Below are 12,382 nucleotides of genomic sequence, written 5' to 3'. Positions count from 1 at the left end.
ATGGTGGGTTCTGTTTTGTTTTATGCTGCTGGAGTATGGGGTTTTGATGATGCTCCTGAATGTAATGCGATCCAGAACCGGGCCATAAGATACTTTTTAGGAGTCCATAAATACACACCAAAAGGGGCTATAGAAGGGGACATGGGGTGGGATTCTTGCTTGGTCAAGCAAAAGGGTGAAATGGTGAGGTTATGGAACCGCCGGGTCCAGCTGCCAAATGGCAGGGTGACTAAAAAGATTTTTAATTGGGACAGAGCACACGGTCATCCCTGGTCAAGAGAGATGTCTATGATTTTTTCTTCTACTGACTTGAGTATGATTTTTATGAACAATTTGCAGTGTAAGGTTCACATAATTAAAACAAAATTATCAACAATCCATCAGGATAAGTGGAAGGTGGAGATTTTGAAAAAACCTAAACTTAGAAAATATATTTCAATTAAAAACAAGTATTTTACTGAACCTTATGTAATGTTAAACTTAAAGAGAAGACGGAGGTCTCTGTGTGCCCAGTTGAGGTCTGGCACCCTGCCATTGGCTGTGGAAGTGGGTAGATTCCAGGGTAAACCTGAGGAGGAGCGGTTGTGTGTTCTGTGTGATCTGGGAGTGGTGGAGGATGAATATCATTTTGTTTTTTATTGCCCTTTGTACACCACTTTGAGGAGGGCTTTATTTGAAAAAATTCAAATTGCAAACCCAGATTTGTTTTGGCAGTCTGAGAGCTGTATGTTGAGTTGTTTTTTTGTGGAGGACATCTTCGGTTTTGCAGGATTTTTGGAGAAGGCATGGCACCTGAGACAAAACACACTGTATCCAATATAATTGTATTTAAATTCACCTTGTTTTTCGGTTTTTCTGTTTATTTACATTGAGTACAGCTTGTGTTATATTACGTTTTATTGTATTTTCTTGTATTTTTCTTTTTTTATGGCCATCTTGGTCTATGTCATTTGTTAAGTAATTGGTAAAGTATATTATTATATACTTATTGTTATGTGTCTTGTAAGCCCATATGGGCTGGGCATACATCTGTATGTAAGACACGAAAATAAAAAATATCAAATCAATCAAAATCAAAACCACTACTACTACCCGCCCCATATATACTATTACTACTACTAACCGCCCCATATATACTATTACTACTACTAACCTCCCCATATATACTACTACTACTAACCTCCCATATAATATTAGTACCACTACCACTAACCTCCCCATGTATACTATTACTACTACTAACCTCCCCATATATACTACTACTACTAACCTCCCATATAATATTAGTACCACTACCACTAACCTCCCCATGTATACTATTACTACTACTATTAACCTCCCCATATATACTACCACTACCACTAACCTCCCCATATATACTATTACTACCACTACTACTAACCTCCCCATGTATACTATTACTACTATTATTAACCTCCCCATATATACTACCACTACCACTAACCTCCCCATATATACTATTACTACTACTATTAACCTCCCCATATATACTATTACTACCACTACCACTAACCTCCCCATGTATACTATTACTACTACTATTAACCTCCCCATATATACTACCACTAACCTCCCCATATATACTATTACTACCACTACCACTAACCTCCCCATATATACTATTACTACCACTACTACTAACCTCCCCATATATACTATTACTACTACTACTAACCTCCCCATATATACTATTACTAGGGGTGGGAATCACCAGTTTCATCACGATACGATAACGATTCTTTGGACAACGATACGATATTTGCCGATACGATATTTGCCAATATCACAAAGTCTGCCACGATACGATACGATTCAATTCAGGTGCCTGCGATCGATATGAGACGATATTATATGCCCATTTACCACAATCGGTAACATTTAGATCAACTCAAAAAAGGCAACGGAAATATCATTTGACATTTATATTTTTGAGCTCTTTCAGTAATTTAAATGAAAAACAATCTATTGTTTTTTATACAAATAGACCTGTTCACTGTAAAGTGCCACATTTTGATATATTGAGCTTTAAACTCTTAAGTAAATTTTTGTGGAACTCACAACACGCAACCTAAAACCCCTTTCTCTCCCAAACCGTGCCTACAACAATTGTTTTATGTTGCATGATGATCATGAATACATTTATTATGTATTGTATTTTTTATGTTTAAATATCAACATTATCTGTCCATCCTCAGTAAATACTATCAATATAATATACTCCTGACTTCATCTGGTCTTTCCAAATGCACACACACACAGAAAGGGAGAATGCCCCTCCCCCTTCCCCAGTCCTCACTAAGACACACACAGAAAGGGAGAATGCCCCTCCCCCCTTCCCCAGTCCCCACTAATGGACCTATGCTGTTCTCTCTATGGCTCTGATCAGGGTTAGCTTAGCTTAGTTAGCGTAAGCAGCTAACGTAACGTTAATTTCGGTCTTTAACGCGACGTGGGCATAAAGGAATGGCAAGGATGCAAAGCATGTTAGATGCATTTGACCCGTTGCGGAAAAAAACAGCAGGGACTTATTTCGGGTCGCAAAATAGGCACACTCTGTAGCCCTGTTCTGCTGTAATGTCTACAGAGCGTTTCAAATGCTACTGCTGTGCTGTTGTTGTTGGGCGGATACGACTCGCCACAGGATTTTCAAAATAAGAGTATCGTGATATGAACCGATCTTTTTTTTATGTTGCATCGATCCTATTGGATCATTGATAATATATCGATCTGGATCGATGTATCGTCCCACCCCTAACTATTACTACTACTACTACTAACCTCCCCATATATACTATTACTACTACAGTATTACTACTTGGGGCTGAACGATTAATCGATTTTAAATCGAGATCGAGATTTGAAATTATGCGATTAGCAAATCGCAATGCCTGCGATTTAGGATACGTTATACAGCAAGTCTGATTCAAGGTTTTTTTCTTGCATGCCAGTCATGCTTACCAATCAGAAGTGCTGTGCTCTCATTGCTCACCAATCAGAAGTAGCCCAAGGTAGCTACGTATACGCCCAGCAACAACAGTGTGTGAAGATGTTACAGCAGAGCTCCAGAGTGCGCCTATGGTCGCATTCTGCGACCCGAAATAAGTCCCTGTCTTTTTTCATGCTGTTTCTATGTGCAGTGAAAACTCTAACGTCTAACAAGCTTTGCATCCTCGTCATTCCTGAATGCCCACGTCGGGGTAAAAACCTAAACTAACGTTGTTGGGTACAACAAATGTATGTATGGTGTGTCTATAGGTACATCATGGATGTGTTGTGTGGTAGAGTGGGTATGTAGGTATCATTATTTTAGGTGCTGCACGAACCAATCTTGTTGTACTGTATTGTGCAATGACAATAAAGCGTTCTACTAACGCTAACTAAGCTAAGTTAAGCTAGCTAACCCTGCTCACAGACAGAGAAAACAGCAATAGTTCCAATAGTGAGGAATGGGGGGGGGCTGAGCCTCTCTGTCTCTGTCTCTCTCTCTCTCTCTCTCTCTCTCTCTCTCTCTCTCTCTCTCTCTCTCTCTCTCTCTCTCTCTCTCTCTCTCTCTCTCTCTCTCTCTACTGTACGTTCAATTAACCTTTAAGTAGCAAAACGTTACACTATAAAAACTAACTGGATAGTTGATGATAATAAACATTTAATTTCATTAGCTGAAATATTCTAAAATCATTAAGTCTACTATAGTGTGTGTGCGCGCAGACCAGATGACGTCAGAGGAGTTTGATAGTATTTACTGAGGATTGCCAGATAATGTTGATATTATTATTATTATTGATATTATGCTCGGTATACATTATGCTCCATCATGCGTGAAGGAAAGGGGGGGGGGGTCGTTTATGATTCCTTGATTTTCAGTAACGGCTTTCCTTAGTAGGACATCATACGTTGAGCAGATGGATTGCAATGAAATAAATGGACAATCGAGCTGGAATTAACGATAGATTTCTCTTACCGTGTGGCCGATGTGTCTGGAGAAAAAGAATTCCAATTATTTGATGTCGATCTGCTAGATCCATTTTCCATTTGTATGACGCAATAAACGCCGAAAGCATATTGATTCTTGCGTCTAGAAAGCGATCAAATGCATTTGAGTGTTTGTCTTGATCAACATAACAAGATATGCCGGAGGATTTTCCCCGATGCACAGAGCGCCACATCCGGTTTAGAGTGGAGTGCCTCGCCCAAAATCCACCAGGCGGCGGTATTGATGCGTTGAAATCAGACAGGGTCCAGCTGGCTCCCGGAGCCTTCCTGGATGAATTATGAATGCCAATAGCGAATAAAGGAAATAACTATAATAGAAACGAGTAAACTCGTTGCCGTTATTAGATTGGCGGGCAATAACGAGTAAACTCGTTTTTGGCGCAGGATGTGTTAAACATTAAAAATATTATAATAAATGTATACATGATCATGCAACATAAAAAAAGTGCAAGCCACATTTTACAATAAACCTCCGTTGGGCTGCTTTAAAAAATGTTTTATCTAAAATGTTATCGCACACGCATTATCTGTCAATTAGCAATTAGATATTTTCCCAAAATCGTGCAGCCTTACTACTACTAACCTCCCCATATATACTACTACTACTACTACTACTACTACTACTACTACTACTACTACTACTACTACTACTACTACTACTACTACTACTACTAATAATAATAATAATAAACAGACATGGACCCTATAATACTACTACTAATACAAAACAGATATGGACCCTATAATACTATTATTACTAAGGCTGTCAAAGTAGTTAACGCGGTATTAACACGCTAATGCACAATTCTATTAACGCCAAAAAAATGTAACTCACGATTAACTTTTTAGACATTTTAATTAACATTTTTTTTGTAAAAAAAAGAATTTTTAATAATTTTTTTACTAGACTTCACTCAGGTGTATTATTGCTAGGGCTGGACGGTATGGTCTAAAATGTATATCACGGTATAATTTAAAGCGTAGACTGTAATTAACTTATCTTAAAATGTCTATATACATGCTTCTGAAGGGGTAAAACACTGGCAGCTATTACTGTACTCTTGTATTACTAGGACATATTTCACATAGTACAGAGGTATTTTAAGAACATATATTGTGCAAAACTGCAATAGAAAAATGCAAAACCTTTTCTCAAGTGTCTGCAGGCAGGTAATGCATATCTTGGATCGTGTTTTGACGATGTCTTTAAAGCCCTTTCGATCGACAGTTTGAAAAGGAATCATGTCCTCCTTACACAAGTAAACAGTGATAGCGTTTGCTATGTCGGTCCACCCCTGGCAAACATAAATAATAATATAAAAAAATATATATTCTGTTACAGCTGCTGAGCTATATACTATAGCTAATGTCCAATATATTCCTTTGGAATGAAATAGGTTCCAGAATGGCGAGGATGCAAAGCATGTTAGACGATTGGACCCGTCGCAGAGTTTACATTACACATAGAAACTGCGTGACTCGCGAGAAGTTGTCACACACGGCTGTGTGCAACGCAGGGCTGAAGTGCTAGTTTGCTTCTAAAATTGAAGGTCCGCTCTGTTCCGTGTCTATTATGAAATGACAATTGCGCGTTGACACGCCCACTACGCAAAGCCTCTGTGCTCCTAAATACTTTTTCCAGTTAGCTCATATCTATTTTTAGGGGGAAATCCGAGTGAAATAGTCGCACTGTGGAGCCCTGTCTCGGCGGGCTGGCGTTGGCTCTGCTCCTGGCAGCCCCCTCCCTCCACACTGTGTTGCTCTACCGGTCACAAGGTATAGTCAAAATCCATACCGTAGCGCAAATTCATATGTTTATATACCGTATACCGTTTATACCGTCCACCCCTAATTGATACTCTCATACTATGTTTGTTTCTGACTCAAAGTGTGTGTGTGTGTGTGTGTGAGAGAGATAGAGAGAGAGAGGGGGGGGTGAGAGAGATGAGGAAGGGGCAAGAGAGAAAGGGAGCTGGGAGAGTGTGTGTGAGAGAGGCCTATAGCTTATTCCCAGCGGAAGAGTGCTGCCGAGTGCTTCCGCGTTTTCCCTGATTGGCTGCGACACGCCCCGCGGCAGCGCGGCAGCCGCAGAGCGCAGCGGCAGAGCTTGCGGCATTATGTAGCCGTAATCCCTGATGTTTTTCATTCGACGCTTAGCTCAACTGGCAGCGCTGCATTGCTGTGGATCCTGCCGTCCGTTGGTGACAAGTTCGAATCCCTTCAAATTTTTATTTTTTTAACGTGCATTCTTTCGCCGGTTAAGTTTAGGCATGTTAACTTTAAGCATTGTTTCTGAGTTGGTTATGGTTAAGGTTAGGCTGGTTAATGTTAGAATGGTTAAGTTTAGGCGCTGTTAAGGAGCTGGTTAAGGTTAGAGTTTGTCTTAGAGAATGGCAATATTCTTTCGGAGTTGGTTATGGTTAAGGTTAAGGTTAGGCATTGTTTCGGAGTTGGTTAAGTTCAAGTTTCTTTAATAGTTGTCATACAGAAGTACAGAATACTTTTATACAAAATGCTTCTTACTGTTACGCTCCAGAGACTGTGATAGACAAGATAAGTATGAAATAAAATAACATAGTATAGCATGTAAATTAGAAGTAGAAAATGAGGTCACAGTGTTCAGTATAGACATATGTACAATGTTCGATGCAGAATAGACGTAACTGAGTTACCATATAATATACAATACTGTGCAGTGTACTAATATACAATACTATATAGTGCAAGGCAGAAATGGGATGAGGTGCAATTTAGGTACAATTTACAGTAGGTGTACGAGTTGTAGTGCAAATCCTTTACCAATAAATATAAAGTGTGTTTGTGTGCTCTAAAGTGTGGAGAGTGGGTGCTGCAGTGTGTTGTTTGTTTAAGTGAGTGTGTGGGTGTGCGTGCTGTGTGCATTTGATGGTTGTTGCATAGTGTTTATTGTTCGTTTAGCAGCCTGATGGCCTGGGGATAGAAGCTTCTTCTGAGTCTTTCGGTGCTCGCCTTAAGGTTAGAAGGGTTAAGTTTAGGCGCTGTTAAGGAGCTGGTTAAGGTTAGAGTTTGTCTTAGAGAATGGCAATAGACAGCCTATTTCCGCGCTGCAGCTCTCTCGCGCTGCCGTGGTCACATGGGCGTCATGGCCAATCAGAGAAAACGCGGAAGCACGCGACGCACTCTTCCGCTGGGAATAAGCTACACGCGTGAGAGAGAGAGGGGGGGGCGGGGCTCTGTCCTCAGCCCTTGTGTGGGTGAATGTAACAAGCTCCTAATGTTTACTTTCCCCTATTTCATGCACACTTTATTCATTGTTTTAAATGATTATTTTAAGTTATTTTGTGCATCACTCTGTTTTGAATTTGATGCAAATTTGCAATGCATGAGGGTCATCCTTTTGTGTTAAATGGCTGCATAAAGAAAGCATTTGTTGACTCATGTTGATAAGAGTATTAAAACTTGGAACTTGAAAAAGATCCGTTTAACACATTGTCACATTGTTTGTGCCACGCCCCTTCCGGGAAGTGCATAGGCCTTGCCGCCCATTAACGTCCCCATGTAAGCGCTCACCTTGTTTGTAGAGCTAAACCTATATTTTATATTATAGCTATGGATCTAATAACGCCGTCGATTGTCAGTGGGTTTCTTCTGGTCAACATGCAAAAATCAGAGAATTCTTTCATCTATACATTTCCGTTTTATACCGTGGTGAATATGAGTATAGTTTGAGTGATTCTGAGTAATCCCAGAAAAAGATGCGAAAACAGCGTTTTTGTGTAATTCAATAAACACGTTGCTATTCCTCGCTTGGATCAACAATCAATCTGAAATCAACGCTAGATTATCGGTATTATCTTTCATCATGCACGCATGAAAGGTGGTTTGGAGCGGGGCGCCCATCCGTGCCGTGATGTGACCAACGGGACACAGCACAGTGAGCACACACATACCACACAGACACGCTTCGATCGCGGGCAAAAGAATATCGGATCAACGCAAGATTGGTAATATATAGTCCTTACCTTGTATCTGATGTACTGCAAAAAGAATAATCCAATTATCTGATCGCCATTCCAAATACTGGTTGCGGTAGTCTGTCCCACGTTATCCAGCATTGCACATGAACGGGCGGGCGGATGAACTTGTCGAGGCAACCGTGGTGACCGCTTGTCTTGCCAGTGTTTAGCGTATTAGCGAATAAAAGGAAAAGCGAGACAAAAATGTAGATCTACGTTTCCGGCAAACAAAGTGTTAAGGTAGATTAGGTAATTTGCGATTAATCGCGAGTTAACTATGGACAATCATGCGATTAATCAGATTAAATATTTGTATCGATTGACAGCACTAATTATTACTAATACAAAACACACATGGACCCTATAATACTGCTACTACTAATAAAAGACAGACATGGACCCTATAATACTACTATTACCACTACTACAATTCAGACCTTCCGATCTTTCTTGCCCCCTATTGCGAAATTGTTGTGTCGCAAGTAGAAGATAAAATGTCTGTATTCTCAAATCCCGCTGACAGAAGAAATATTGTAGGACAGGTTGTAGCAGTGTGTGTGCCGTTTGCCAAAGTCAGCTGTAAGCACAGCATACCGTCGTTCGGTGTACAGACTAAACAAGCTGTGAATCACACTGTGATTTGAAAACAACATGATAGCTATCTGCTTGCCGTCCCGCCAAACTTAGCCCTTGACTTCCCAAAAATGTAATTAGAAGCTTAAGGTATAATCCTCCTCTTTTATTTGTCAAACAAGTTTGTTCCAGTCTGAAGAGGCGAGGGGGGGGGGGGGACACAACAAGAACGGCCTGCCATTGACAGGGACAAGTGAATGTATTATCTAAATCATGTGAATGTGTAAACCCTCTCACTTCCAAGAATTAACATTTCTTATCGCCGAACTAATCGTAGCCTTTTAAGGCAACGTGGAGGAGAGACGCTGCAGCGTCCGGCTTCATGTCAAAAGACCAGCGCCGACTCCAGGGTTGTTTGCGTTCCCTGATCCGTCCGTGGGAACGACTGCCAATGTTTTCTGTTTTGCTTGTGGTGCTGATGTTTTTAATTCCTCCACAGTTCATGTTTTTGTGATTCCCTCCCCTGTCAAGTTCAACATATATAGGGTCTACTCTAGGGATGCACCGATATGAAAATTTGCCACCGATACCGATTGTTCAACTAACACAATCGTCCGATACCGATACCGATATTTGTGGCAACATTTTCTTTTAAATATATAATATATATTTTTTTTTTGGTAATTTTTTTTTAATTTTTTTTATGAAACTACTGTATATTTGTGTTACAAATTGTGCTCACCGATATGAACATAGGCCTCTTTACTTACTTAAAAAAAGGAAACATCAAGAAATAGCACTATCTCTCTCCCAGTATGTTCTGCAGGGCTGCAGCTAGTTACTAGTTCTCCCAGTATGGTCTACCGGCTGGGCTGCAGCTGGATACTATTGTCTCAACCAGAGTCTCAACCAATGATATTTTGATTGACAGTCGATTCTGCCAATTACGTCACACACCGCTTGCACCCGCCTCTGCTGTTACCACCAATCGGCAAGCGCGTATACATTTTTTACTTCCGCTTTTGTTCGCCATTGATTTTGACGAGAGAGGTTTTCTAGAACAACAGCAGCGCGGCCGATGTTTAGCTTTTAGCTCCGCAGGATGACTTAAACGAGGCATAATGATTTTACTGCAACGATTGTTATAATAAAACAAAGCCTTTCTATACATGTGTCTGATTGAAAACTTTATTAACAGATTGCAGAATGGGTAAAACTCAGGGCTCTATGAGCAAAGGAAGGAACTGAGCTAGTATGAACGCGGGCTTGCTACGTTCGGGTAAATAATATGCTGATGTTATTGAACGTGTAACACTAACTATATAACGTTAATGCCACAAAACGAATGCCTTGTTAATCATAAGTAGTAACTTTGATGCAATAGCTTGTGTGTGTGTGTGTGTGGGGGACTGGGGACCGTTGTGGAGGTCGCGAGTGAACTTTTTTTTGTCTTTTGACGCTACACAAATTGATGGATATTTATCGGCTACTGCCATCGGCACATTCGAGCTTATCGGCCGATAGGCCGATTGCAGTCAACAAGGCACTTATCGGCCGATACCGATACCCGACCGATACATCGGTGCACCCCTAGTCTACTCATCTTAAGCTCTCTCTCTTTCTATAGTTATATTGCAAAGTATTATAGGGTTCATATGTGTTTTCTACTATGTATATATATATACAGCATATATTAGTACAAAACAGATATGGACCATATAATGCTAATATTAGTATTAATTAGGGCTGTCAGTTTATCGCGTTAATTAGATTAATTAATTACACAGCAAATTATCGCGTTATGAAAATTAACTCAAAATTAATTACAAAAAAAAATATTTTTTTTTTTTTTTTTTTTTATATAACTTTTTTTTTTTTATCTCATTCATTCCATAAGAACGTAGAATACACATTACAGACTTTTTTTATATGGTCCATTTGCATGTTCTTGGTATCTGATTCTAGGGACATCTATGGATCTCAGGGAATGTATTCCCAGTGTCAGAAATACTGTGTCTTGAGTAAATTGTAATGAACCAAATGAGAATATCAATAATTTTTTTTTATCTTTGACTGTGAATAACACTATGCTCAAATTGACCAGACCTGAAAAATCTAAGCAAATTAATAGATGGAAGATGATTAAACAGAAGGTTTTGTAGATACAGTACTGAATTCTGCCATCCGGACACATGCAATTTGAAATATGATTATAGAATATAGAATATCAGGCATAAAATGGTTATGCGATTAAAATGCGATTAATTAGATTAATTAATTACAAATCCTGTAATTAATTAGATTAATTTTTTTAATCGCCTGACAGCACTAGTATTAATATATATATATATATATATATATATATATATATATATATATATATATATATATATATATATATATATATATATATATACTGTATATGGTCAGACTAAGGTGGCCATTTGGCTAACCCACAGGAATATTTCTCTCTGATGTCTTAGGTTGGCATACATGTATTTCTCTCTGAGGTCTTAGGTTGGAGTTCATGATTCATTCAGTATCATGTATTTCATGATGTTGATGCATTTAAGAATGTCTGGGGATTGGGGAATGCAAGATGTACTGTGGGGGAGGAGGGTATGCATTTGATTGTCACTTGTGCTTGAAGATTACAGTATGTTGTGTGTGTGGTGTGTGTGTGTGGGTTGGTTGGTTTTATGAAGATGTCGTGAGGTCTACTGGGCATTTTTGTAGTTGAGATGTTTTAAATCCAAAGTCTCTCTCTTTCACCCCATCATCCCCTTTTCAACCTCTTTCATATCCACTCCTCTTGTCTCTGTCCCTTGTCCACTCCTCTTGTCTCTGTCCCTTGTCCACTCCTCTTGTCTCTGTCCCTTGTCCACTCCTCTTGTCTCTGTCCCTTGTCCACTCCTCTTGTCTCTCTGTCCCTTGTCCACTCCTCTTGTCTCTGTCCCTTGTCCACTCCTCTTGTCTCTGTCCCTTGTCCACTCCTCTTGTCTCTCTGTCCCTTGTCCACTCCTCTTGTCTCTGTCCCTTGTCCTCTCCTCTTGTCTCTGTCCCTTGTCCACTCCTCTTGTCTCTGTCCCTTGTCCACTCCTCTTGTCTCTCTGTCCCTTGTCCACTCCTCTTGTCTCTGTCCCTTGTCCACTCCTCTTGTCTCTGTCCCTTGTCCACTCCTCTTGTCTCTGTCCCTTGTCCACTCCTCTTGTCTCTGTCCCTTGTCCACTCCTCTTGTCTCTGTCCCTTGTCCACTCCTCTTGTCTCTGTCCCTTGTCCACTCCTCTTGTCTCTGTCCCTTGTCCACTCCTCTTGTCTCTGTCCCTTGTCCACTCCTCTTGTCTCTGTCCCTTGTCCACTCCTCTTGTCTCTGTCCCTTGTCCACTCCTCTTGTCTCTGTCCCTTGTCCACTCCTCTTGTCTCTGTCCCTTGTCCACTCCTCTTGTCCCTGTCCCTTGTCCACTCCTCTTGTCTCTGTCCCTTGTCCACTCCTCTTGTCTCTGTCCCTTGTCCACTCCTCTTGTCTCTGTCCCTTGTCCACTCCTCTTGTCTCTGTCCCTTGTCCACTCCTCTTGTCTCTGTCCCTTGTCCACTCCTCTTGTCTCTGTCCCTTGTCCACTCCTCTTGTCTCTGTCCCTTGTCCACTCCTCTTGTCTCTGTCCCTTGTCCACTCCTCTTGTCTCTGTCCCTTGTCCACTCCTCTTGTCTCTGTCCCTTGTCCACTCCTCTTGTCTCTGTCCCTTGTCCACTCCTCTTGTCTCTGTCCCTTGTCCACTCCTCTTGTCTCTGTCCCTTGTCCACTC

General features: G+C 40.6%; 1 protein-coding gene across 1 annotated transcript in view; it reads left to right on the top strand.

Annotated features, from left to right (window-relative positions):
- The window catches only part of gas6 (growth arrest-specific 6), a 124,378-nt gene that overhangs the window by 89,398 nt on the left and 22,598 nt on the right, over positions 1-12,382 (top strand). The window lies entirely within an intron of this gene.

Source organism: Notolepis coatsorum, assembly GCF_963971535.1.
Source record: "Notolepis coatsorum genome assembly, chromosome: 2".
NCBI lineage: Eukaryota > Metazoa > Chordata > Actinopteri > Aulopiformes > Paralepididae > Notolepis > Notolepis coatsorum.
Note: the sequence above shows the minus strand (reverse complement) of the source record. Positions and strands in the feature narration are given on the sequence as shown.